Source organism: Artemia franciscana, chromosome 3 (assembly GCF_032884065.1).
Source record: "Artemia franciscana chromosome 3, ASM3288406v1, whole genome shotgun sequence".
Taxonomy (NCBI): Eukaryota; Metazoa; Arthropoda; class Branchiopoda; order Anostraca; family Artemiidae; genus Artemia; species Artemia franciscana.
In genome coordinates this window covers 48483785-48510345 of record NC_088865.1, presented here as the reverse complement: position 1 = coordinate 48510345, position 26561 = coordinate 48483785, and the positions used below count along the sequence as shown (strand labels likewise).

The 26561-nt window shown below is 35.9% G+C and overlaps 1 protein-coding gene across 2 annotated transcripts in view; it reads left to right on the top strand.

Annotated features, from left to right (window-relative positions):
• Window positions 1-21397: 21397 nt before the first annotated feature.
• The window catches only part of LOC136025350 (aromatic-L-amino-acid decarboxylase-like), a 76820-nt gene continuing 71656 nt past the window's right edge, over window positions 21398-26561 (top strand). The window contains exon 1 of one of the 2 annotated variants that reach the window (XM_065701282.1): window positions 21398-21490. The gene's annotated coding sequence lies outside the window, so the exon portion shown is untranslated. The remainder of the gene's footprint in view (window positions 21491-26561) is intronic. The other variant, XM_065701286.1, reaches the window with a different exon arrangement.

The window sequence follows — 26561 nt, the reverse complement described above, 5'->3', positions numbered from 1 at the left end:
CTGTATTCAACTGTGAGAGAATAAGGATTAAAAAATGGAGGGATTATGAAACATGAAATCATGCAGAATTTTGTGATTTTGGAAAAATGTCTGAATCTAAATGATCGTTTTCAATAGTTATCAGTGCAAAAGAAGATAATTTATCATAGAATGCTTGATGATATTATGGAAGATAAAATCTCCAACTTTGAACTATTGTATGATGCTTATGAGTCGATTGCCAAACGCATTTACTCAATTTATTGACATACTTATCGAAACAAAACAAAATATTGTTGTAGATTTGCTTTTGAACGCTACCAAGGAAATTCAATGATGATTTAAGTCGCGATCCAGATCATTTTTCATGATAACAATAAATAAATCGACAATTAATAAATCTTATCCAAATAGATTCAGTTTAACTGAATCGTGATGTCAAACGATTGCTCCTCTCTCTCTATAGAACTAGAAAAGAACACTCTGTTTATCCATCGTAGGTTAATTTATTTTTGGCAATGAGATTGTCAACACTGAAAAATGTTCTATGTATGCCCACTATGAATGTATACACTGGGCAGCTGGTCATCCTGTGAGAGTTGTACAATTGTTGTCGAGTATGGAGAAAAGTGTTGGTTACGGAATCCGTGTAAATTAAGAAGAGGATATGCAGTATGCAGTAAATGATACTATTTTCATTCATATTTTAAAATTCAGGTGTTTCAATTTGCTTATTTGAAGGAATATCACACGCAGTGTTTTAAATAAAGAATCACTTTCTGTAATAGGAAAATAAAAATGCAAATTAAAGATTGTAATTTTTGTCTTGAAAAGATTTGTGACTCTCACACTAGAGGATTCCTATACTCCGATCATCACTCTGATACATTTGATCAGTGGGAGAATACCTAACCTGGTATGATTGGAAAAAGTCCAAAACTAAATTTTAGTTTATTCCTAAGAAACTGTTATCGTCATGGTTTTAAACTGTTTATGTAGGAAGAATCAGGTTTACTTCCGACTGTTTGAATAATAGGAGATTTCGTGTTCTGGTGAAAACAACATTACTAATGTGAAACGAAATTGCTAATTGAAACACCAATCAGCGTCATATTACCACGGATTCACTCATCTTCACCGACTCTTCATTTATCAACCGTTAGATTCGTTTAAAACTGGCATTGGCATTTGAAAAAAGTGTTAGTACTATATCATCGTGGAATAGTTGCCCTCACAAATTTGAGATGTTTGGACTTTCCTCTCTTGTGCGTAAAGTAAACGGAATCCTGCTCTAAAATTTATCCTTTGATTGATCCTATTGGACGTTGTACGAATTGACAATGCAATCCCTGGATCGAGCTTCCCAGCTATTTCAAAATAGTATAAATGATACAATAATTTACAAAAACTCATGGTATCATTGGATTGAACTTGTCTGGCACTCAAGATATGAGTGTGGTACGAACTGGGAGAGAACATTTAGATTGCACCTTTTGCCAAATCTTTATCTGAGAGTATTGCATTAACATCGTTAGATCAACTTGAAACTTACTGGGAAATTGCACTCGAAGGCAGTGTTATACTAGACCTTACACTGTGAACACAAATCAAATAATCAGCACATCTAATATGGATCCATTCATGTCCAAATAACAACCCTATTTTTTACCATCGGATGTCATTGAAAAATTCAAAATGTTAACAATACCCTTTTCATTGTTAATACCATTCCATCGACCGTAAATGATACTATTTTCATTCATATTTTAAAATTCAGGTGTTTCAATTTGCTTATTTGAAGGAATATCACACGCAGTGTTTTAAATAAAGAATCACTTTCTGTAATAGGAAAATAAAAATCACTAGGTTTATAATTATAGCAGCCATTGTCTTCACAACGATGATATAGAAACCAAATTCTCTTGTCATTTCAGCGGTTGAAGAGTAGACCTGATTATTCCTCCTAAAATAATTTAAAACAACGACGGTATCAGTCTCTTAGAAATAAACTGAAATATCGTTTAAGGTTCTTTCTAATCATACTGGGATAGGTATTATCCCGCTGATCACATTTATCATAGTTATAATTGGGGCATAGGAATCCTCTAGCGTTAGGGTCACAAATCTCTCTATGACAGGAATTACCGTCTTTAATTTGTATACATATATTCTATGTAATTTACACGGATTGCATAATCTATACTTTCACCATACTCATCAACGTTTTCACAATTCTCATATGATGACCACCTACCAAGTGTATACATGCATAGTGGACTTATATAGAACACTGTTCCAGTGTTGACACTCTCACCATCAAAATAAAACTGATTTACAATCGATAAAGAGAGTATTTTATATACTCTTTCTATATAGCAAGAGAGGAGTAATCGAGTGACATCACAAAACTTGTTTCGATATGATTTTCTAAATTCTCGATTTTTTTTTATTGTTCTCATGGAGAAAAATCATTTGGATGGTTTTAAATTTCTAAGGCAGTGTTCAAAAGCAAATCAACTATATTATTTTGTTTCTTTTCAATTAATATGGCAATAAATTGAGTAAATGTGTTTGGGCCACGACGTAAAAGGTTCATACAATAATCCAAAGATGGAGAATCATGTCTCGTTATATCGTTAAGCATTCTTTTGGGAAATATTTTCCTTGTTAGAGATAACTCTAGAAAACAATCATCTAGAATCAAAATTTTTTTCCAAAATCACAAGATTCTCCGCGATTTTTTGTTTTTCAGATCTATCTATTTTTAAATCCTAACACTCTCACTGCTAACCACAGAATAAACTAAGATTCTTTCTACTTCGAGAATATTCGTAAAGGAACGGTAATCAAGTAAAAATATCTAACAAGAAAATATTTTCAATTTAGAAACATTTTTTATTACATAATTACAACAATATTTTCACTCACTTTTCACTCAATATATGAATCAAATTCACTCACTGATACAACTTACTGTCCTCAACATATTTCACTATTGCATTTAAAGCAGCTTGAAGTCTATGCATATGCCTTACATCAAGTTTTGTTGCAAAACATAACTGCTCCTCCGATTCAAATTTGCTCAGTAATATCACATATCTTGCATTCATGTCATCCCATTCAAGGCTTAATGGAGATACTCATGTAATTTCTGATTTTACATTTGGTACTCTTGCCTTTGTATCATTGCTACTGCCAGCTCCACTATCAGCTTCTAATAGTGTGAACAAACCACTCATTTTGGCTAATATATACTGTCAGATAAAAACTTGATGATAAAGAGTATATTCAAACTGTTTTCTCTCAGAATTCCACTCTCTTATTAATATGAACTACTTGAAAATCCAGCCCTATATTGGATCTTCTTGATATGGCTGGTTGCAAGGGACGCACAGCTATATGCAAAAGAGATTTACCCTGCGTACTTTCATCTGAGATTTAAATATGACAAGCCTCAGGTATTATGGCTTTCGTATTGGCAACCTATAGTGCCCAAATAAGGTGTGCTGTCTGTGATATAGGCTAGCTTAAGTTCCCAAATAGGGAGGTAGATCCAGTGTCTATGTCACTCCCGCTACTAGAGGATTTAAATAGAATAGGATGGAGGAGGAGGATACGTCAATGTGCTGGCCTTAGGTGGCATGGTACTGCGGTGACTTATTACTTTGAGGATTAGCGATAACTTGATCTAGGAATCCATTCTCATCGTTCCAGCTGTAATTATTGAGCTTGGTTAATTCTAAAATTAACCCGAATCGGGACAAAGTAGAATAATCTTGCTTGTATCCCTAAATAGGTTAATTAGTAAAGACAGCAAATGTATCCAAGGTAAAATTCGTTATTTGTCATTTAGAAAGAAATAGTTGTCTACATATTGAATTAAACTATAGAGTAAAAAAGATAACACATGGCAGGCAGATGGGGGAGACACTGGTCGCCCCCCCCCCTTCATTCACTAGTAGACCAAAAGGATGTGAAACATACAGATCAAAGTTAATACTTCTTAACTGTTGGGTATAACTTTGATAGGGTTTATTTGAACGGAAATCAGAAGTACTCGTAGTTTCTTCAAGGCAAACAAGATATAGTACCACATCTAAGTGCAACTTTCTTCAACAAAAGGCTGTTTTGGAAGTACGTTCAAAATGCCAGTAATAGAAATAATATAAGACTGCCAATCATTCAACATTATTTAAAAATAGACATAAAATCTAATCCCCTCCTCTACAATCTTAAGTCTTTTGAAGCTTATAATGGTCCTCTTTTATGTACATTTGACAATTCTGCTCAAACTGTGCTTCCTTGTTTTGAAAGAATTACCCCTACCTCTTCCCCCTCCAACAACTACGGAACTTTGTCTTGAACTTGGAAGGAATGCCTCTTGGGACTAGTGATTTAAATATTCATAAAAAGATCGCCAAGAACTGTCCGATGTTCTGTGCAAATACAATAATTAGTTTCGTGGTCAGTATTGGCATATAAATCTGACAAAAGCTTTCCTTGGATAAAATCAATAAAACAAAAATAAACTTTTCTAAATAAACAACTTTGAAGCCATCTAAGGTAAACAAGTCATTTTATGAGCCTACTTTCTATGATACTTCAAAGAAAGTGATAGACCCCCTTGAGTATACCTTTCAGAGATCTCAGGAATTATATTTGAGTTAACTCCAGGAAGTTATATTTACCTAGATCTATTACTTTCTTTTAAACATACAAGATAGTCTGGAAACCTTCGGTTTAAATAAGAAATATGTACCTTAAGGAAGGAGACGAAAGATTGTTTTTGCTCTTTGTCAAGTTTTAAGCTACATTTTTCTGTTTCTGCTACTTCGACAAATTTACTCTCGTTGCCAGTAGGCATGTGCTTAATAAAAGTTTCGGTATGTGTGTCTTATAGCCACTACAATCAAGAAGTTTAGTTAGATTAATCATAATGAAATATACCAAAATATGTTGAAAATATAATAGTTTAATAACAAAATTATGGAAACTACAACAAAAAATTATGGAAGGTGGCCGCCCAGACACCATTTAATTAAATACGACCTAAAGTAACATAACCTAACCAAATTTAATTAAAATATAGCTTCAACGTATTTTCCTACCGAGCCGGAACTAATATTGTCTGGTATAAAGACCATGAAAACTGGTTATTGTCTCAGATTCGCGATACAAAATCTCGACAGCACTTGAGTGTTGTGGCTTTTAGACACAAATATAAAATGCTTCATATCAAACAGTTCGTGGTAACGAACTGTAGTAAGGAGCGACCCGGCTCAATAGTAACCAAAACTCTAAGAAATTGAATTTTGATATCAATAGCTACATCAAAAGTCTTACCCATCAAAAGTTACGAGCCTGAGAAAATTTGCCTTATTTAAGAAAAAAGGGTGAAACACCCCCTAAAAGTCGTAGAATCTTAACGAAAATGATATCATCAGATTCAGCGTATCAGAGAACCCTACTGTAGAAGTTTCAAGCTCCTATCTACAAAAATGTGGAATTTTGTATTTTTTGCCTGAAGACAAATCACGCGTGCGTGTTTATTTGTTGTTGTTGTTGTTGTTTTTTACAGGGGTCATCGTATCGACCAAGTGGTCCTAGAATATCGCAAGAGGGCTCATTCTAACGGAAATGAAAAGTTCTAGTGCCCTTTTTATGTGACCAAAAAAATTGGAGGGCATCTAGGCCCCCTCTCACGCTCATGTTTTTCCCAAAGTCAACGGATCAAAATTTTGAGATAGCCTTTGCGTTCAGCATAGTCGAAAACCATAATAACTATGTCTTTGGGGATGACTTACTCCCTCACAATCCCTGGGGGAGGGGCTGAAAGTTACAAACTTTGACCAGTGTTTACATATAGTAATGGTTATTGGGAAGTGTACAGACGTTTTCAGGGGGATTTTATTTTGTTTTGGGGTGGGGCTGAGGGGAGGGGGGTATGTTGGAGGATCTTTCCTTGGAGGAATATGTCATGGGGGAAGAAAAATTCAATGAAAAGGGCGCAGGATTTTCTAGCATTACTATAAGAAAACAATGAAAAATAAACATGAAAACGTTTTTTTCAAAAAAAAGGAATTAGTAGCATTGAAACTTAAAACGAACAGAAATTATTACGCATATGAGGGGTTCTAAAAATACTTTAGCATAAAGACCAAGGTATTTAGGAGGAAATAAATACCTCGCTCTTTATGCTAAAGTATTTTTAGTAATTTTAACTATTTATTCTACGGCCTTTCTGATTCAGGGGTCATTCTTAAAGAATTGGGACAAAACTTACGATTTAGTGTAAAGAGCGAGGTATTAACGAGGGTACAAACCCCCTCGTATACATAATAAAAATATAAGATTATGGAAGTTTGTTACGTAAGTTATTTCTTAAGTTACGTATTTTTTACTAATAAAAACGTTCGTTAAAAATTAAAATTTCTAGTCGCCTTTTTAAGTAACCGAAAAATTGGAGGGCAACTAGGCCTCCTTCTCCACCCCTTATTTCTCAAAATCGTCTGATCAAAACTAAGAGAAAGCCATTTAGCCAAAAAAAGAATTAATATACAAATTTCATTTTAATAATTTATGTGCAGAGAGCCAAAACCAAACATGCATTAATTCAAAAACGTTCAGAAATTAATAAAAAAAAACTAATTTATTTTAGCTGAAAGTAAGGAGCGACATTAAAACTTAAAACGAACAGAAATTACTCCGTATATGAAATGGGTTGTCCCCTCCGCAATCCCTCGCTCTTTACGCTAAGGTTTGACTCTTTGCCACAATTTTACTTTTTAAAACAATTAAAAGCTTTAGCGTAAAGAGCGAGGGATTGCGGAGGGGACAACCCATTTCATATACGGAGTAATTTCTGTTCGTTTTAAGTTTTAATGTCGCTCCTTACTTTCAGCTAAAAAAATTAGTTTTTTTTATTTAATCTCAAAAGAACACAGCTATTCCTTCAGTGGATGAACTATAGCAATTTTGGTACTTGTATGATATAAATAAAAAAAACAAGTTTTTTTAACTGAAAGTAAGGAGCGACATTAAAACTTAAAACGACCAGAAATTACTTCGTATATGAAAGAGGCTGCTTCATCATCAACACCTCGCTCTTTACGCTAAAGTTTGACTCTTTCTCTCAATTCTTCTTTTTAAAACAGTAAAAAACTTTAGCGTAAAGAGCGGGGCGTTGATGAGGAAGCAGCCTCTTTCATATACGAAGTAATTTCTGGTCGTTTTAAGTTTTAATTTCGCTCCTTACTTTCAGTTAAAAAAACTTGTTTTTTTTATTTAATTTCTGGACGTTTTTGAATCAATGCATGTTTTGATTTTGGCTCTCCGCAGAGGAATAATTAAAACAAAATTTGCATTTTTTTTTTTTTGGCTAAATGGCTTTCTCATAATTTTGATCGAATGATTTTGAGAAAAAAAGAGCGGGGCAGGAAGCCTAGTTGCCCTCCGGTTTTTTGGCTAATTAAAAAGGCAACTAGAATTTTTGATTTTTTACGAATATTTTTATTAGTAAAAGATTTACGTAACTTATAAATTAGCTTAAGTAAAGAACTTTTGTATTCTCATATTTTTATTACATATATGAGGGGGTTCCCCCCTTGTCAGATCCTAGCTCTTTACATTAAAGCTTAAATTTTGTCCCAATTCATTAAGAGGGCCTAGGTGCCCTCCAATTTTTTTGGTCACTTAAAAAGGGCACTAGAACTTTTCATTTCCGTTAACATGAGCCCTCTTGCAACATTCTAGGACAGCTGGGTCGATACGATCACCCCTGGGAAAAAGAAAAAAAAACAAACAAAAAAACAAAAAAATAAATAAACACGCATCCGTGATCTGCCTTGTGGCAAAATACAAAATTCCACATTTTTGTAAATAGGAGCTTGAAACTTCTACAGTAGGGTTCTCTGATACGGTGAATCTGATGGTGTGATTTTCGTAAAGATTCTATGATTTCTAGGGGGCGTTTCCCCCTATTTTCTAAAATAACGCAAATTTTCTCAGGCTCGTAACTTTTGATGGGTAAGACTAAACTTGATGAAACTTATATATTTAAAATCAGCATTAAAATGCGATTCTTTTGATGTATGTATTGGCATCAAAATTCTATTTTTTAGGGTTTTGGTTACTATTGAGCCGGGTCGCTCCTTACTACAGTTCGTTACCACGAACTGTTTGATACCCCCATCGCTCAAGTTAATCACTCATTGACATAATTGTAGAACTGTTTTTTTTTCGTTAGTTTCTTTCAGCTTAGCGTGAGACAAGACAAAGAGAAGTGATAGAATAGATGAGAAATATATAATTTGGGATATATATTTGCACATTAGGGGGGGGGGGGTTACAGTCTTAGGACAGTTTGAAGTTAAAAAACAACTCTTACTTCACAATATGCAGAATAATTGTACCTGGCAATTAGGCACGAAGATCTGTTATACTTTACCTCTACCCCCTAATGTGCATATATATACCCCAAATTTGTTTCTAAAGTATTATGTTTTTATCTTACTTAGGTATATTGCATTAGGATAGAGCGTCAGAGAAACAGGCTCTACTTAGATTACATAAAAAAAAACTAGTTTTTTTAACTGAAAGTAAGGAGCGACATTAAAACTTAAAACGAACAGAAATTACTCCGTATATGAAATGGGTTGTCCCCTCCGCAATCCCTCGCTCTTTACGCTAATGCTTTTAATTGTATTAAAAAGCAGAATTGTGGCAAAGAGTCAAACTTTAGCGTAAAGAGCGAGGGATTGCGGAGGGGACAACCCATTTCATATACGGAGTAATTTCTGTTCGTTTTAAGTTTTAATGTCGCTCCTTACTTTCAGTTAAAAAAACTAGTTTTTTTTTATGTAATTTCTGAACGTTTTTGACTTAATGCATGTTTGATGTTGGCTCTCCATACATAAATTATTAAAATGAAATTTGTATATTAATTCCTTTTTTGGCTAAATGGCTTTCTCTTAGTTTTGATCAGACGATTTTGAGAAATAAGGGATGGGAAAGGAGGCCTAGTTGCCATGCAATTTTTCGGTTACATAAAAAGGCAACTATAAATTTTTATTTTTAACGAATTTTTCTATTAGTAAAAAATATACGTAACTTAAGAATTATCTTACGTAACAAACTTTTATATTCTTTAATTTTTATTATGTATATGAGAGGGTTTGTACCCTCGTTAATACCTCGTTCTTTACACTAAATCGCAAGTTTTGTCCCAATTCCTTAAGAATGACCCCTGAATCAGAAAGGCCGTAGAATGAATAGTTGAAATTACTAAAAATACTATAGCATAAAGAGCGAGGTATTTATCTCCTCCTAAATACCTCGCTCTTTATGCTAAAGTATTTTTAGAACCCCTCACATGCGTAATAATCTCTGTTCGTTTTAAGTTTCAATGCTACTCTTTACTTTCAATTGGAAAAAAAATTTCCATGTTTATTTTTTCATTGTTTTTTTATAGTAATTTTAGAAAATCCTGCGCCCTTTTCATTGAATTTCTGTTCCCCCATGACACATTTCTCCATGGAAAGATCCTCCCACATAGCCCCCTCCCCTCAACCCCACCCCCGAAACCAAAAAAAATTCCCCTGAAACCGACTGTACACTTCCCAATAACCATTATTATATGTAAACACTGGTCGAAGTTTGTAAGTTGCAACCCCACCCCCAGGGACTTTGGGGGAGTAAGTCATTCCCAAAGACATAGTTATTATGGTTTTTGACTATGCGAAACAAAATGGCTATCTCAAAATTTTGATCTGTTGACTTTGGAGAAAAAATGAGCGTGGGAGGGGGCCTAGGTGCCCTCCAATTTTTTTGTTCACTTAAAAAGGGCACTAGAACTTTTCATTTCCGTTAGAATGAGCCCTCTTGCGACATTCTAGGACCACTTGGTCGATACGATGACCCCTGGGGAAAAAAAAAAAACAAAAAAAAACAAACAAATAAACACGCACCCGTGATTTGTCTTCTGGCAAAAAATTCAAAATTCAACATTTTTGTAGATAGGAGCTTGAAACTTCTACAGTAGGGTTCTCTGATACGCTGAATCTGATGGTGTCATTTTCGTTAAGATCCTACGACTTTTAGGGGGCGTTTCCCCCTATTTTCCTAAATAAGGCAAATTTTCTCAGGCTCGTAACTTTTGATGGGTAAGACTAAACTTGATGAAACTTATATATTTAAAATCAGCATTAAAATGCAATTCTTTTTATGTAGCTATTGATATCAAAATTCAATTTTTTAGAGTTTTGGTTACTATTGAGCCGGATCGCTCCTTACTACAGTTCGTTACCACGAACTGTTTGATAAAATATATTTGGTTGGGGATGTATCATACAAGTACCACATTTTTTTTTTATATGAAAGTATGTATAGCGAATTAAGGATCGAAAGCATAAATTTAAGTGAGTCTATTAGTGTATACATGGAGCGTATGTAAATAAAACACAAAGGTACTAAAGTAGGAGATGTCGTAAATAATTGAACTTTCTATCAGGGCTTTCTCAAAGATATCATTAACATTCACCTTAGGATTCCAAAATAAATGACGAAGTTGAACATTTTCCGCGGGAAAGTTTGGGGGAGGGGAAAAGTTAAACTTGCTTGCATGTTTCATTCCATATTCTAATTAATTTTTTTTTAAACATGTTTTTTTTTAACTTAAAGTAAGGAGCAACATTAAAACTTGAAACGCACAGAAATTATTACGTATATGAGGGGGGTTGCCTCTCCTCGATACCTTGCTCTTTACGCTAAAGTTTGAGTTTTTGCTCCAATTTTTAAGAATGACTCCTGAATCGCAAAGACCGTTTCATTAGAATAAGTAGCTCTTTTAGAATTTCTTATTAAACTTAGCGTATAGAGAAATGTATTGAGGTGAGGCGAACCCCCTTATATACATAATAATTCCTATTCATTTTAAGTTTTAATGTTGCCCCTCAGTTCCGGTTGGAAAAACTTATTTTTAATAAATTACTTGCTGGTTGTTTTTAAATAATGCTCGGAAATTTGGCTCCTTCTCCATGAAATATTCTTCTCGCCCATAAAAAATCATTCCATGGAAACATTAAAACTTGAAACAAACATAAATTATTACTTATATGAAGGGGGTCACCTATCCTAGATACTTTGCTCTTTACGCTAAAGGTTTGATTTTTTGTTCCCATTATTTAAGAATAACTCCTGAATCACAAAGGCCGTTTCAATAGAATAATAAGCTCTTTTAAAACTTCTTATTAAACTTTAGCGTAAAGAGCAATGTATTGAGTGAGGCGACCCCCCTCATATACGTAATGATTTCTATTCGTTTTAAGTTTTAATGTTGCTCTTTAGTTTCAGTGGGAAAAATTGTTTTAATAGATTAATTTCTGCTTGTTTTTAAATAATGCTGGGAAATCTGGCTCCCCTTCCATGAACAATTCTCCTCTTCCATAAGAAACTGGACCATGGAAAGATTCTCCAACGTAAGCCACCTGTAAGCCACCTTCATTAGAAAAATCCCCCCTGAAAAAACCTCTGTGTACTTGCCAATAACCAATACTATATGTAAACTAGGGAAAAAATTCATAGCTGACAGCCCTTCCTTTGGGACTGTGGGGGGTCAGGTCATTCTCGAAGACATAACTATTAAATTTTTCGACTATGCTGAAAAAATAACCATCTCAAAATTTTAGTTGGGCTAAATCGGAAAAAAAGTGTGGGAGGAGGGCTATCTGCCCTCCAGTATTTTTGGTCACTAGAAGGGGGCAATAGAACTTTCGATATCTGATAAATATGCCCTCTTCTGATCTTCTACGATCACTGGTTTGATACGGTCACCCCTGGGAATAAAAGAATAAATAAAATGAAATCAAATTCCGTTATATTTCATCCGGGAGAAAAAAAAATTACAAAACTCCACATTTCTTTTACAGATGAGCTTGAAACCTCATTTGGTAGGCTGAATATGATGGTGTTATTTTCATCAATATCACTTGACGTTTTCGGGGTGTTTTCCCCTCTTTCAAAAATTGGGCGAAGTTTCCCAGGTTCGGAAATTTTAATGGGTAACATTAAATTTGGTAAATTTTACATATTTTGAATAAGCATCAAAATTCAATTCTTTTAATGTACCTACTGTTATCAAGACTCTGTTTCTTAGAGTTTTGGTCAGGGAGCCGGAACGCTCCCTACTTACATTTTATTACCAGAAACTGTCTGATAAAACTGTCGTCGCTTTTTTTTATGGCACTTGGTATTCATCAAGTGACACATAGCGATCGCAAATTCTGTCGGTCATTCTGTCCCAGTTTTGCTAGTTTAGGCACTTCCAGATGAGCTAGGATGATGAAATTTGGCACGCGTATCAGGGACCACACCAGATTAAATTAGAAATAGTCGTTTACTCGATTCGACCATCTGGAGGGGAGTGGGGGGGGACGGTTAATTCGGAATAAATTGAAAAAATAAAGTATTTTTGACTTACGAACAGGTGATCGGATTTTAATTGAGATTTGATATTTAGATTTATATTATGTCTCAGAGCTCTTATTTTAAATCCTGACTGGATCCGGTGACATTGGGGGGAGTTGAGGGGGAGACTAAAATCTTGGAAAACGCTTAGAGTGGAGGGATCGGGATGAAACTTGATGAGAAAAATAAGCACAAGTCCTAGATACGTGATTGACATAACCGGAACTGATCTGCTCTCTTTGGGGGATTTGGGGGGGGGTTAATTCTGAAAGATTAGAAAAATGAGGTATTTTTAACTTACGAAGGAGTGATCGAATCCTAATGATGTTTTATATTTAGAAGGACATTGTAACTCAGATCTCTCAGTTTAAATCCCAACCGGATCCAGTGGATTCAGTTGGAGAGGGGGACTGGAAATCTCGGAAAACGCTTAAAGCGGAAAGATCAGGATGAAACTTGGTGGGAAGATTAAGCATAAGTCCAAGTTACGTGACTGACATAACCGGATCAGATCCGCTCTCTTTGGGTGAATTGGAGAGGGGGTAATTCGTAAAAATTAGAAAAAATGAGGTATTTTCAACTTTCGAACGAGTGATCAGATCTTAATGAAATTTGACAATTAGAAGGGTCTTGGGCTTTAGAGCTATCATTTTAAATCCCAACCAGATTCGGTGACATTTGGGGGAGTTGAAGGGAGGAAACCGGAAATCTTGGAAAACACGAAAATTGAGTTTTGTATATTTTACGAATGGGTGATCGGACCTTAATGAAACTTGATATATAGAAAGATCTTATGTCTCAGATGCTCCATTTTCAATTCGAATCAGATCCTTGGACACAGGCGATTGGAGGAGGGAAACAGAAATCTTGGAAACCGGAAATCTTGGAAAAAGCTTAGAGTGGAGAGATCGGGATGAAACTTAATGGGAAGAATAAGCACTAGTTCTAGATACATGATTGACATAATTGGAATGGATCCGCTTTCTTTGGGAGAGTTGGGGGGATTTCCAGTTCTTTGGCGAGTTCGGTGCTTCTGGACGTGCTAGGACGATGAAGATTGGTAGGCGTGTCAGGTACCTGCGCAAATTGACTTGATAACAGTTGTTTCCCCGATTCGACCATCTAGGGGGCTGGAGGGAGAGGAAAAATTGAAAAAAATTAGAGGTATTTCTAACTTACGAATGGATGATCGGATCTTAATGAAATTTAATATTTAGAAGGACCTCGTGTCTCAGTGCTCTTATTTTGAATCTCGAGCGTATCTGGTGATATTTGGTGAGTTGGGGGGTAAATAGAAAATCTTGGAACACGCTTAGAGTGGAGAGATCGGGATGAAACCTGGTGGGTAGAATAAGCAAATGTTGTAGATATGTGATTGACGTAATCGGCCTGGACCCGCTATCTTTGGGATAGTTAGGGTGGTCCAGTGCTTTGGTGAGTTTGGTGCTTTTGGAAGTGCTAGGACGATGTCAATTGGTAGGTGTGTCGGGGACCGTGACAAAGTCACTGATCCTGACCAGATCTGGTGACATTGGGGGGAGTTGGAGAGGAAAACCGGAAATCTTGGAAAACGCTTAGAGTGAAGAGATTGGGATGAAACTTGGTGGGTAGAATAAGCAAATGTTGTAGATATGTGATCGACGTAATCGGCCTGGACCCACTATCTTTGGGATAGTTGGGGGGTCCAGTGCTTTGGTGAGTTCGGTGCTTTTGGAAGTGCTAGGACGATGTCAATTGGTAGGCGTGTCGGGGACCGGGACAAATTCACTAAATTATTTTTTTTTTCCAATTCGACCATCTGGGAGGCTGAAGGGAGAGGAAAAACTAGAAAAAATGAGGTATTTTTAACTTACAAGTGGGTGATCTGATCTTAATGAATTTTGATATTTAGAAGGACCTCGTGTCTCAGAGCTCTTGTTTTAAATCCCTACTTGCATTAAGCCTCTGATTTTCCTTTTAAATCAATCTGTTGATTCTTAGAATTTTGCTAGAGCTCATGCCATATGAGCTCTTGGCTCTTCCGACCTCGTCACAAGTGCCATATGAGCTCTTAGCTCTGGTTCTTTTGCGTCCCCGCTTAATTTATGAGAAATTAACTTTTTGTTCCACAAGTAATTAACGAAGTCAAAACTTAGAACAAAAGGAAGTTGCTGCTTTACAGCCTATGTAAAATTTACTTTTGAAGATAGATCAATTAACAGTCAATAGTTCTCTATATTTGTAGAATCTTTTGAAAATAAAAAATAGACACACGGTTCATTCATTAGTGCACGGTTTGCTCAAATTAGTGCAAGTCAAATCTCACAATTAATCAAATATAGTTATGAATGGGGATTTACATCAGCCCTTTTGCATAGGCATACAAACAAGGTTAGCATCTGTAGCATAAAAGTGCTATTTTTGGTACTTTTGTGCCAAAACTTTTGGCACTGTGGCACGCGCTAAATTGAATATAGCACTTTTTTTCTTATATGGTTAAATCGAATATATAGACATATGAAATGCAGTTAAATGATGTGCCTTACATCATAATATATGCCAATACATTGTTTATGCATGGCAATAATCTAAATAGATTCAAATACACGATGTGTCATTCAAATACACGACATTTTGCCATTAGCATTCTGATCAGCTACATCTTCTTTGGATATATTTTTAATCATCTACATTAAAAAAGATTAGAAATTGACCTAAAATCTAATTCAAGTAAACTTAACGGACCATTTTTAAATTTGAAAAGTTTTTTGAAATTTTTGCTTTGACTGCAGCACCGAAAATTGCTATATAGCAGGCACATTTGGGAAACTGTAGCACATTAGAAACTAATCGTGGTGGCAACCCTGCATACAAGGGATAAATAAACACGTTTATAGAAGCACTATTGAATATTCCGTAAGCTAGCATTTCTCAATGACGTTGTTTTTAGCTGCTTGTTTACTGAATATTCAATGGCAAGGTAAAAAATTTACAGCCAAGAAAACTTATCTGTGTTAGCTCACATAATTATCACTTATTATGTTTCCTCATTACACGTGCATAATTAAGTAGCCAACTATGTTTCATAATGACTACATTGTTTTGTACTAAGCAAATATTCGAAGCTTTACGAAAATGTACGTATGCAGAGAGCGAAAGAGGAAGGGAGGGGTTAGAGAGAGAGAGAGAGAGAGAGAGAGAGGGAGAGAGAGAGAGAGATAGATGGAGAGCGAAATCTTGATCTGAATAAGTATGATCATGACAAAGATAATGCACAAGATATATTTTTAATTGCATCTTTTAAAAAATTCCACGAATACAGTAGGGAACTATGATAAAATGGCCGTATGCAGGTGGCGGGTTTAGGCGTTTGACCCCTCCCCTGAAATTTTGGTCCAATCCGTAGAAAACGTAATAAAATCCATATAAACAAATTTTGGTAAGTAAAGTTTTTTGTCCCCCCCCCCCCTTCGGAGAAATAGCCACCCGAACAAAAATCCTGGATACGATCTTGATCTTAAGTCAATTTATTTTCTTTTTAATGAATTTCCTATATATCGCAGGGCCTGCAAAGTAATAGTTTCTTCTTGTTTTCAGTTGTGATTTAGCTCTTTACTTCTATCTTTATTGAAAGTTTTTTTGCAAACTTCTTTTGTTCTGAAATGAATTTAAAAGTTTTTTTTTTCAAATACATCAGACCTTACCACTCATCTGACCGGCTGAAATATAACAAGAACAACTCTATTCCTTTACTCTTTCTTTTCTTTTCTTTATATTAGTATATTTATAGTTCACCGAAAATTGTTCTTTGACGGTTGGCTCATCCCAGATTTTTTCAAGAGAATACCACACAATGAAAAGGAAATCATTTATCTTAGAAAGAAAATTAGAAAAGCTTTTACAGACTCATTCCCAATTTATTTTAGAAATGTGGGGAGCCAATAGAAACAGTGATCAATTTAACAAGAACAATAGTATTTAGTTAAAAATCGATAATTATAAAAAAGAAGTTTCATTGCTCAGTCACTCTTCAACAGTTTATTTCAGAGGAGCAGATGCGGAGCAACAGTTTATTTCGGAGGAACGAATCCAGGGGGCATGTGAGGCCAGAGGGGCCTTATGCCCCCAAGATTTTTGTGGCACCCTCACTCGCATTCCGTTCTTTTTTCTTTTTTTGCTCTTTTTTTAAGTAAACTTGTCAATTTCATGAATTATTCGTAGGTGATTTATTCAATTAACAACAAAAAGCAAAGCTTTCCTATGATTGTAAAGAGCAAAGTTGAAACTTGAAACAAAAAAAAATTATTTATGTTTAGCCGGTTCAGTATAAATCGGCAAATTGGCATACAAATTTTTGATTGCTGTAAAGATTTTTTCTAAGAACTTGGAACTTTTCCCGATTTTTTGGAAATATGATGAAAATAAAAATTTTTCTTTGTCTTAAACGTTTGAAAAACGTGGTAGCACAGTTATAGCTTTTTGTCTATTCACAATGACAGATTGAAAACTAACTTTGTAGCTAAAAGTACAAAATGGATAAAAATAAGAAATTTGGACACGAGCAGAGAATGGATAAGAGACGAAGGCTGATGGCTGAATGTACTAGGGGATCGAAGGATATTTCCGGATATTTTGGGGAAATATCGAAAATACCCGGAAATCGAGAGGTAAGTTTTGACTAATAGTATACCCCCTCCAACCTAAAAAAAATCCTTAATTTTAGTTTTGTGACTAATTAAATAGCGAATGGCCCAATATGGTTTTCGTGTGAATAAATCTATCTATCTATTTTATTTTAACCATATAGCTAATTTGGTTAAAATTAGATGCAGGAACGAATTAAAAGCAATTCAAGCCAGGAGCAGATATATGGGGTCGGAGGAGGCAGCCCTCCCCCTAAGGCACTTCTGGTACACTTATTCCGTTCCTTTTTCTTTTTTTAATCTTTTTTTTAAATAAACTTTTTAACTTGATGCCCACCTAGAGTGACATTGGTGCCCTTGGTCCAGGGGCCCCAGCGCCCAAGATTTTGCTCTTGATGTGTTAGAGATTCAAACATAGAACTGCTCGCACAATCAGTTTACAAATCGTTTCGTCATAAAATTATAAGATAAACCTCGTTTTCATGAAAAATTAATCATATAATTAAACTTGTTTGCTAGATCTTCGTCTTCAGAAGGTGTTTTCTTTTTTTGGCAGATTTTTTTTATTCTTTTTCTTAAGAGCCCGTCGATTTGGGGTGTGGTTTCTAGGCGTCAATGATTAGAATATGATAAGGCAACTTACAACATTAATTTATGTTATGGACTATATTTTTCAAACTGCCCCTGCCCACTCCTTACTAAAAAAATCCTTAATTTTAGTTTTGCGACTATTTAAATAGTGAATATCCCAATAGGGCTTTGTGTAAAACATATATCTAACTATTTATTTCAACTATATAGCTAATTTGGTTGAAATTAGATAAGAAAAGAGTTAAAAGCAGTTCAGGCCAGGAACAGATCCATGGGGTTGGAGGGAGTGACCCTTACCCCAAGATATTTCTGGCACCTTTATTCCGTTCTTTTTCTTTTTTAAAATAAACTTGTTAATTTGGAGCCCACCTTGAGTCATATTGGTGCCCTTGGTCAAGTGGCCCCCTCGCCGCGGATTTTGCTTTTGGTCTGTTAGAGATTTAGACATGAAACTGGTCGCATGATCAGTTTACGAATAATTTTGTCATAAAATTACAAGATAAACCTCGTTTTCAGGAAAATTTAATCATATAATTAAACTTGCCTGCTAGATCTTCATCTTCAGATTGTGTTTTCTTTTTTCTTTTTGTTGGCAGATTTTTTTTTCTCTTTCTTAAGAGCCCATCGATTTAGGGTATGGTTTCTGGGAGTAATTGCTGGGGGTATGATAAGAATGGGTCACGGGAGGGGAGACACAATATAAAGGGGATTTTGGAAAATATTTTGGACATTTGAGTTTGCCGAGTGGGATTTGGAAGAGCTAATTCACATGTCCTATCTTTTTGAGCTGCCTGACTGTAGTAAGATGCAGAGTAGAATACTATATTCCTAGGACGAAGTCCTAGTGAACGTCATCTATGTTATCCGAACATATGTGGAAGTTAGAAACCACCCAGATTGATAAGGTCGACGCAGACTGGCTGATTCACAAGTATCAATTACCTTAAGCTCTATCGTTCCTGTTATATATATATATATATATATATATATATATATATATATATATATATATATATATATATATATATATATATATATATATATATATATATAGTTCTGGTGCCCTTTTTGAGATTCGGAGGATGGATCCCCCTCCCCTGAACCTCGTATTTTCCCAAAATTGTATCTGACAGCCATTTTGTGATGGCCATTTTTGTCGTAGAAACTTTGCATAAGGCTCACTCAGTTGGAAATTGAAAGGGCTAATGTACTTTTAAATAGCCGAAAGTGATTGGAGGGCAACTAACCCCCTCCCATGCCCACAATTTTCCCTAATACATCTAATAAAAATTTTGAGATTAGCATTTTGTTCAACGTAAATGAAAGGTCTGGAAATTATGTCTTTGAGGATGACAAGCCTCCCAAAGCCCTCAGGGCAAGGTTGTAAGTTATGCTACGGAGGGATATAAGGTATACATATAGAAAGGGTGATCGTGGAAATTTCATAGAGATCGCATTGGATTGCTAATAAGAAGCTCTAGTGCCCTTTTTCAGATTCAGAGTGGTAGGAGGGTGGTCCCCCCTCCGACGTCCCGTATTTTCTCAAAATGTATCTAATACAAATTTTGTGAAGGCCATTTGTTTTCCTAGAAAATTCAAAAAGGCTCATTCAATTGGTAATTGAAAGACTTAGCACCCATTTTATTGGTCAACAGCAATTGGAGCACGCCCCCCCCCCGCGTATCCATTCTCTAAACACAAAAATTCAAATCTTGAAAAAGCCATTTTGTTCAGTGTAGTTGAAAGGTCTTTAAATCGTGTTTTTGACAACCCCCACACCCTCTCAAGACTAGAACATAATTTGCACTTTACTGAAAAAATGGCTGCAGATTGTCAGTTTAGGATACATAAACTGATATTTATTCATCAAAGTTTAAATAATTGTTTATTTATTAAAGTTTAAAAAGTTCCACAATTTTAAACGTAATAAAGAGTCAAAAGTGAAGCGAGGGACTTCAGCTCTCCCCAAACTTGTCATTCCCCAAAACGTATATTGAAACTTTAAGAGAGCTATTTTGTTCAGCACTGTTGAAAGGCCCAGCATTGGGTATGTCAACCTCCCAACCGTCCTCAAGACAAGGGCTGTAAGTTAGTCAATTAGTGTTTTTTTTACACATAGTGTGTGTTATTGACAAAGGTATACATGTTTGAACTTTACTTTCCAAGAAGACGAAGGGCATTCAGGCGAGTGTTTCAGAGAATGTTGAGCGGGGTGTTGAACAAAATTAAAACAGGTTACGTGTGTATGGATTGTCAAAAGGATACAACACAGGAATAACTGAGTATATGAATTCGGAAAATTTAGGAAATAATAAGGGAGGTGATCAAAAAGGCAAAATTTGCATGCTATCAATACTACTACAACTACCACTACAAATGCTACCCTACTACTCCATTCACAGCATTAAGGGGAAATTTGAACTAAATTACCACCATGCCTTCTGAAGATCAGAACACAGTTTGCACTTTACTGAAAACAAAATACGTTCGAAAAGTTTTCACTTTTCTTACTTTCATAAATGAAAATATATCAAGACTTTTCAGTATATGTCAATTTAACCAATAATCCACGGTCATTTGTTTTGCTGTTGTTTTTGTTTTTCAGTAAAGCGCATTTTGTGTTCTGGTTTTGAAAAGGCATGGGGGTTATGAGCAGCCCTACGCATGTTAATTTTTGCTTGTTTTGAGTTTGACATGGCTCATGTTAATTTTTGCTTCTTTTGAGTTTGACATAGCTATTTATTGTAGGCTAATTTCTGTTCGTTTTGAGTTTCATTTATTTGTTGATAGTGATTTTTGGTAGTTTTACGCTTGGAAGATTATTTGACTTTATTTTTGCTCATTCTCGGCTTAATGGAGCTCTTTACTTTTTTTCGAAAAAACATGTTTTGTGGAATTTTTTTTAATTAGTCACTTAAAAAGAGCAAAAGAACTTTCGAGTTCTGTTCGAATGAGCTCTCTCTCAATTTTCGAAAATTTTCAGTTCGATATGATCATCCCTAGGAAAAAAACCTAATAAACCCGCATCTGTTCTTTCTTCTGGTGAAAAGAACGGAATACAACATCTTAGTAGGTAGGAGCTTGAAACCTCTGAAATAGGGCTCTCTGGAATGCAGGACCTAATGGTGTGATTTTCATTACGGTCCCTTGAATTTTTGGGAACATTTATAAAAATGCAGAACAAAAGTTTTTCTAATAGCCCCAGAATTGTTTGCATTTTCTCAAACAAGGTAGAGAACCCCCTGAAACTTATTAAACAGGTACTTAAACTATTTCTTTTTTAAGTCTTGCATTAGTTAATCCCATTGCTAAGACGCTTAACAGTCTGAAAGTACAGCTTCAGTCGGGTATCAAGATCGTATCTCTATAATTGTAAATTTTAAGAAGAGCGAAAAAACTCATAATTCTTTTAATTCTCGTCCGATAACCGTAAAAAGAACGGATTAATATATTTTGATTTTACATATCAATCTGCTTTTGTTTTACGGTTATCGGAAGGGAAATAAATAGGTTATGGGATTTTTTTTTGCTCTTCTGAAAATTTATAATTTCGGAGATACGACCTCTTGATATTCAACTGACGATAAAAATATCTCAATGCTGTAACTCTTATCTCCCTTGCTTTAAATGGTTTCCAACCTTAAAAAGGCATAACTAAGATCAATTGTTACCTCTGACCAAGTTTGGTTGAGATGCGACATACCATTCTGGTTATCGCACAAACCCCTACAGGCCGGAGTACACTTGGCACTTCTGTTCATACAAACTACTATTTGGTTGCGTTCGGTTCATATAGATATTAGAATCAAGGATTTAAAACAGAAAACACCAGACAAGTATGTAGTTTTCCATAGTTTGGCATTCTTTTGCACAGAGGCAACGCTCCAGCACTGTTTAAGGGATGAGTCATATAGCTGAAAAGTAGTATCTTTTTTCATCGGTCACTTCGCATGGAACGGGATGGCTGCAGAAATTTTAGCAGGGGTTCATTTAATTGGAACGGATAAGTTCTATGCCCTTTTAAAGAGTCAAGAGTTATCGGGGGACAACCACTCCTCCCATTACCTTCTTTTGCTACACAATCCACCCCCTCATCCACCCCCTCAGCCCCCTAAGACATGAGTAAAAATTTTTAAACATCAAAAATAGTCAATAGGTTCAAAAAATATACATTGGAGGGTGTTATGACCCCTAGCCCTGGGGAAGAGGCTGCAAATAATGTATTTTCTCTGTTTGTACATAGGTTTTACGGTGGTCGGTGTTTACCCCGAAAAATACCCCTCCCGGAAAATATGCCCCACGGAAAAAAGCCCCCTCGCAGACAATTTTCCCCCCAGATAATACCCCTGCAGAAAATACCCCCCTCCCATGGAGTGTATAGAAAAGTGTAAAATGATGGGGTCTAATAGAAAAAAAAATGTAAAAAAGATTTCCGTGAAAAAAGCTATCATAGCCAGTGCACTAGCGCTATCTAGGTAATGAACGATGCTTGTGCAAAGTATTATTTATTTTATTTATTTTTTCTTTTGGTTTTATACCAGGGCCCTTCGTATAGAAGGATTTGTCGTAGAAACTTCAAAAAGGGCTCAGTCGATTGTAAATTGAGAGTGATAGGGCCCTTTTCAATAGTCGAAAGTGATTGGAGAGCAAATAGCACTCCTCCAACGCCTATAATTTTCCCAAGCACTTCCAATCAAAATTTTGAGATAGCCATTTTGTTCAATGCAATTGAAAGGTCCGAAAATTATTTCTCTGAGGATGCAAGCCCCCCCCCCCCACATCCTCCCTGGGAAAGGAGTGTAAATTATGCCCTGCGGTTATATAAGGTTTTTACAGAAAGAATGTTCGTATAAACTTTGAAGCGGGTTCATTGGATTGGTAATCTTTTTTATATAACCATTTATTTCTAAATAGTCCAAATATCAGGTAACCAGACTTTTGGGGCTGTAACAAACCCTAAGTTTTTAAAATGTTTAGGGTATGTTAATACCACTTTATCACCTTCCTTAGGACTTCTCAAAGAAACTAAAAAAAACAAAAAAAAACAAGATTCTCAAATTTGGAATACTCAATTTTCTGAGGGGGTATATTCCAGGGTTATTTTCCTGGGGGCTATTGTCTCTGGAGAGGATATTTTCCAAGGGCTATTTTCCGCGGGGTATATTTTCTATCGGAGTTTATTTTTCGAGGGAGAGGATATTCTCCACAGGGGGGGGGGGGGTGTTTTCCGTGGATAGTATTTTCCGCGAAGGGTATTTTCGACGGGGGATATTTTCTCGGGGAGCATATTTCCGCAAGGGGTGTTTCCCGCGGGAGAGCATTTCCCGGCAGGGGCTATTTTCCGTGAGTGTATTTTCTGGGGGGGGGGTAAACGCCTGGAACCAGGTTTACATTGGAAAAGGTGTGCTTGTTTAATGTCGAGGGGTGCCTTTGGCTCAAAACTCTCAGAGAATGTTTTCTGGGTAAAATGGGTTAACAACTTATCCTTCAAAAGGGGGTGTGGTGGTATTAATGGGGTCAAAAAGGGGTAATATTTTCCCTAAAGCATGAGCCAAAGGCAGTTGTACACACAAAAAAGGATGTTCGCAGACGCAATATTCTCTACCAAACAAATGGGCTCGAAAAAGGGGCAAGATATTTCTCTGGTCTTCTATAAACATATATTTCTAAGTCCTTGGGTTAAGGAAATACCAAAGCAGAAGCGAATAGAGGATGAAATTTAGGTTTGTGCCAGTTAGAGCCCGACGGCGGGCCAAACAAAGAGTAAAATTCTTTTTTCCTGGCCACCTCGTAGGGAAAGGTTGGTTGTCACAACTTGAGAGGCGATTCATGCAACTGAAAACAGAAAAATTTCAACCAGCCTTCCTCCCTCACTCTTTTTTTATACCAGACCCCTCCGTATCCTCCATAATACTGGATCAAAGTTTTGATATATCCATTCCCCTCGGATACGTCAAAACGTCTAATGTAGTATGCTCCTGAAGTTGAAGCCACCCCCACAGTTTTGGGGGTAATTACCCTTAATCATGTTAGCTACTAATTGTTTAAACATTGCTCATGTTCACATTTCTAAGGCAGGACGGGTTCTCAAGAAATCATCCTATACCTCCCATGTTAAACATTTGGAGTTTGCCTGACGTTCCTGAATTAGTGATTTTGGTGGTTTTTATCTTAACAAATAAACAAAAATCAGTTGAATATTTTGATCTAATCAAATCTTAAAGCCGATATGATTTTTTTACAATTCCAAAATAATTATAAAACCTGTCTCGGGCTTGTATTCTAGATTGCTGCACTTGACACTATTGTTGTGGGTTATAAAAAAGCAAAAATATTCTATTCAACAATCAGAAACGTATTTCTATAATATATAGTTACTGGCTGCAGTCCCTTTAAATAATTTACATATTTGTGTTCCGAAGTCAAAAATTCCCCTCAAAAGACTAGATGCAGCTGCAATAGGAGCGCGTGAGAATGCATAAATTAGACCAAGGGGCTAACCACTCGGATTGTTTTTGAGCGATTCAGTGAAGTAATAGTTAGTTCTAACCAGTTTAAACAGAGTCTGGAGAATAAGTAGCGTAGCGACATCACACTGCCGGTTAATAAATATATATTAAAAATTATGTTGTATAAATAATTACAAGAAGAATTGCTAAGGATAACCTGCACCTAATCGTAATTTTAAGTGAGAAACCCCTTGGGTTCAACCTTCTCATGTTTATTTAGTTGAAGCGACGAAGAAAACTGATAATTTTGTCTGTGACCGAGTGGCCGCCTCTGAAAAAGAATTGACTAGGGAGTAAAACGCTTGGGCTTCCGCTAGGCATTAACAGATTTTGTCAGAAAAGGCGTCGATATCTGGTATTAGTTGTTCAATACAGTTAACCTTTGGGTATGTTGTTAAGCCAAGGTTTACAGTGCTTCCTAAGGGTATACCTTGAAAATGACAGGTATATCTATGTAAAATCAAAAGAAAGTATGTACATCCAAGCTTTCAAATTATTTGCAATGTCTTAGAAATGGTTTGGGGATCAAGTTGATATTTTCAGGAAGTTCTGAATGGGAGCAAGTTCAAGTGGATCTTATATACTCATATAATAGGTTGCAGCTACAGCTGCGATCGTGATTGGGAAGGAGAGAGAGGTGGATCGACAACAAATGTGTATACTAAGATCATGGCTTGGAGCCCCAATTTGAAACTTCCAGGGAATATTGATTGGGGGAAGGGGGCAATTGGATGTCATATTATGGCTTGGGGGAGTAAAACTATATGCTATAAAGATACTATATGGTGTCAAATTATAATGTCAGTAATATCCCAGGTTTTTTTTTTAGATTAGTTAAATCTATCAAGCGGTTCAGGAGAGGCAGGGAAAGGAAGGACAAGAGGACTTTATATTTTGTTTGGGAGGGGGTGTAATCCTAAGCATCCTAAAATTCTAAGGATATTAACATAAAACTTTTAGACAAGGTTAAGAGGGATTAAAAAAAAAAAAAAAAAAAAAAAAAAAAAAAAAAAAAAAAAAAAAAAAAAAAAAAAAAAAAAAAAACACTATACACAGAAGGGTTGCTGAAAGGGCATATCAGCAATATCTAGAGAATGACTAAAATTATTAAATTGAAACTTTAGTGGCACATTAATTAGGATCTTAAGAAGGGAACAGAGGTATACCAGTCCCCCTGTTGACCTCTTAGATTCTCCCCTCAACACTAATAAAAATCTTAAAAAGCCGTTTAATTTAAAATGGTAAAAGGTCTAATAGATATGCCTCTTGAGATACCATGCCCCTACAGCCCTTGGGACAAAGAATGTAAACTATGCAATTTGCCAATTTATTAAATATAGGATTTTTCATCAGGGAAAGGGGGCATGTTTGATCCCGGGTGTGCCCGAAAAGGCTAAGAGTGTGAAGGTGACGTTTTCACCTCTGGAGAATGTTCAACGACATGTCGACCTAAATCAAAAACCGCTATCAGCATCCAAGTTATCAAATAGGTGTATCTGTAATAGCTTAGGAACGAAAATGGTCTGAAGTTAAAACTAACATGGTCACCAGTTTTACTGCTACTACTGTGAAACCGAATGCGACTGGTTGTGGCTGCGAGTGTTACTATTTATGACTACAAAAACTTGCAGCTGTGACGGTGACTGCTTGCAACTGCCACTACATCTATTTGTGACTACTTTCGGGAAATGTTGACGGGTATGTTGAGCTCAAAACACACTATTACGTACTGGTTGTCAAAAGGGCGCAAAAGCAATATCTCAGGAACGGCTAAGGGGATTTTGTTAAACTTTCATAGCTTGTCAAACAGTGCTTGGAGGGAAAAAAGCCACCCTTGTCCTTTTTAGACCCCCTTAAAATTGTCATTGGTTAATATTAATGAATTGATTTCATAACTATACCTCTGGGGGTGTTATGCCCCCTACAACCCCCGGAGAGAACGTTGTAAATTATAGAAGGTGCTCCTTGTTTGCATTGAGGATTTGTAATTGGAAAAGAGAGAGAATATTTGATCCTGAGTAGGTCAGAAAAGTCTGAGAAAATTATACTGAAATTTCAAGGAGCGCCGAGGGGGATTTTCAGGCAATGCATCCAGGTTGTCAAAAGGGCTTATCTTGAATATCTCACAAATACCTAAGTTCTTTAAGTTGATCGTTTCAGAGGACATTCAGGCGGATACTGAACTAAAACAAAATCTGGTGCATTAAACTAGTCAAAAGGGCGTATCCATATTTATCTCTGGAACGGAGACGAGCATTAACTTGAAAATTTACTGTAATACTAAAGAAGACATTAAATGAAATTAGTTGAACGCTAATACATTCGGGTTGTCAAAAAGGTATATCTCAATATTTCCCAAGCAGCTGGGGAAGCATATCAAGTTGAAACACTATTAGAC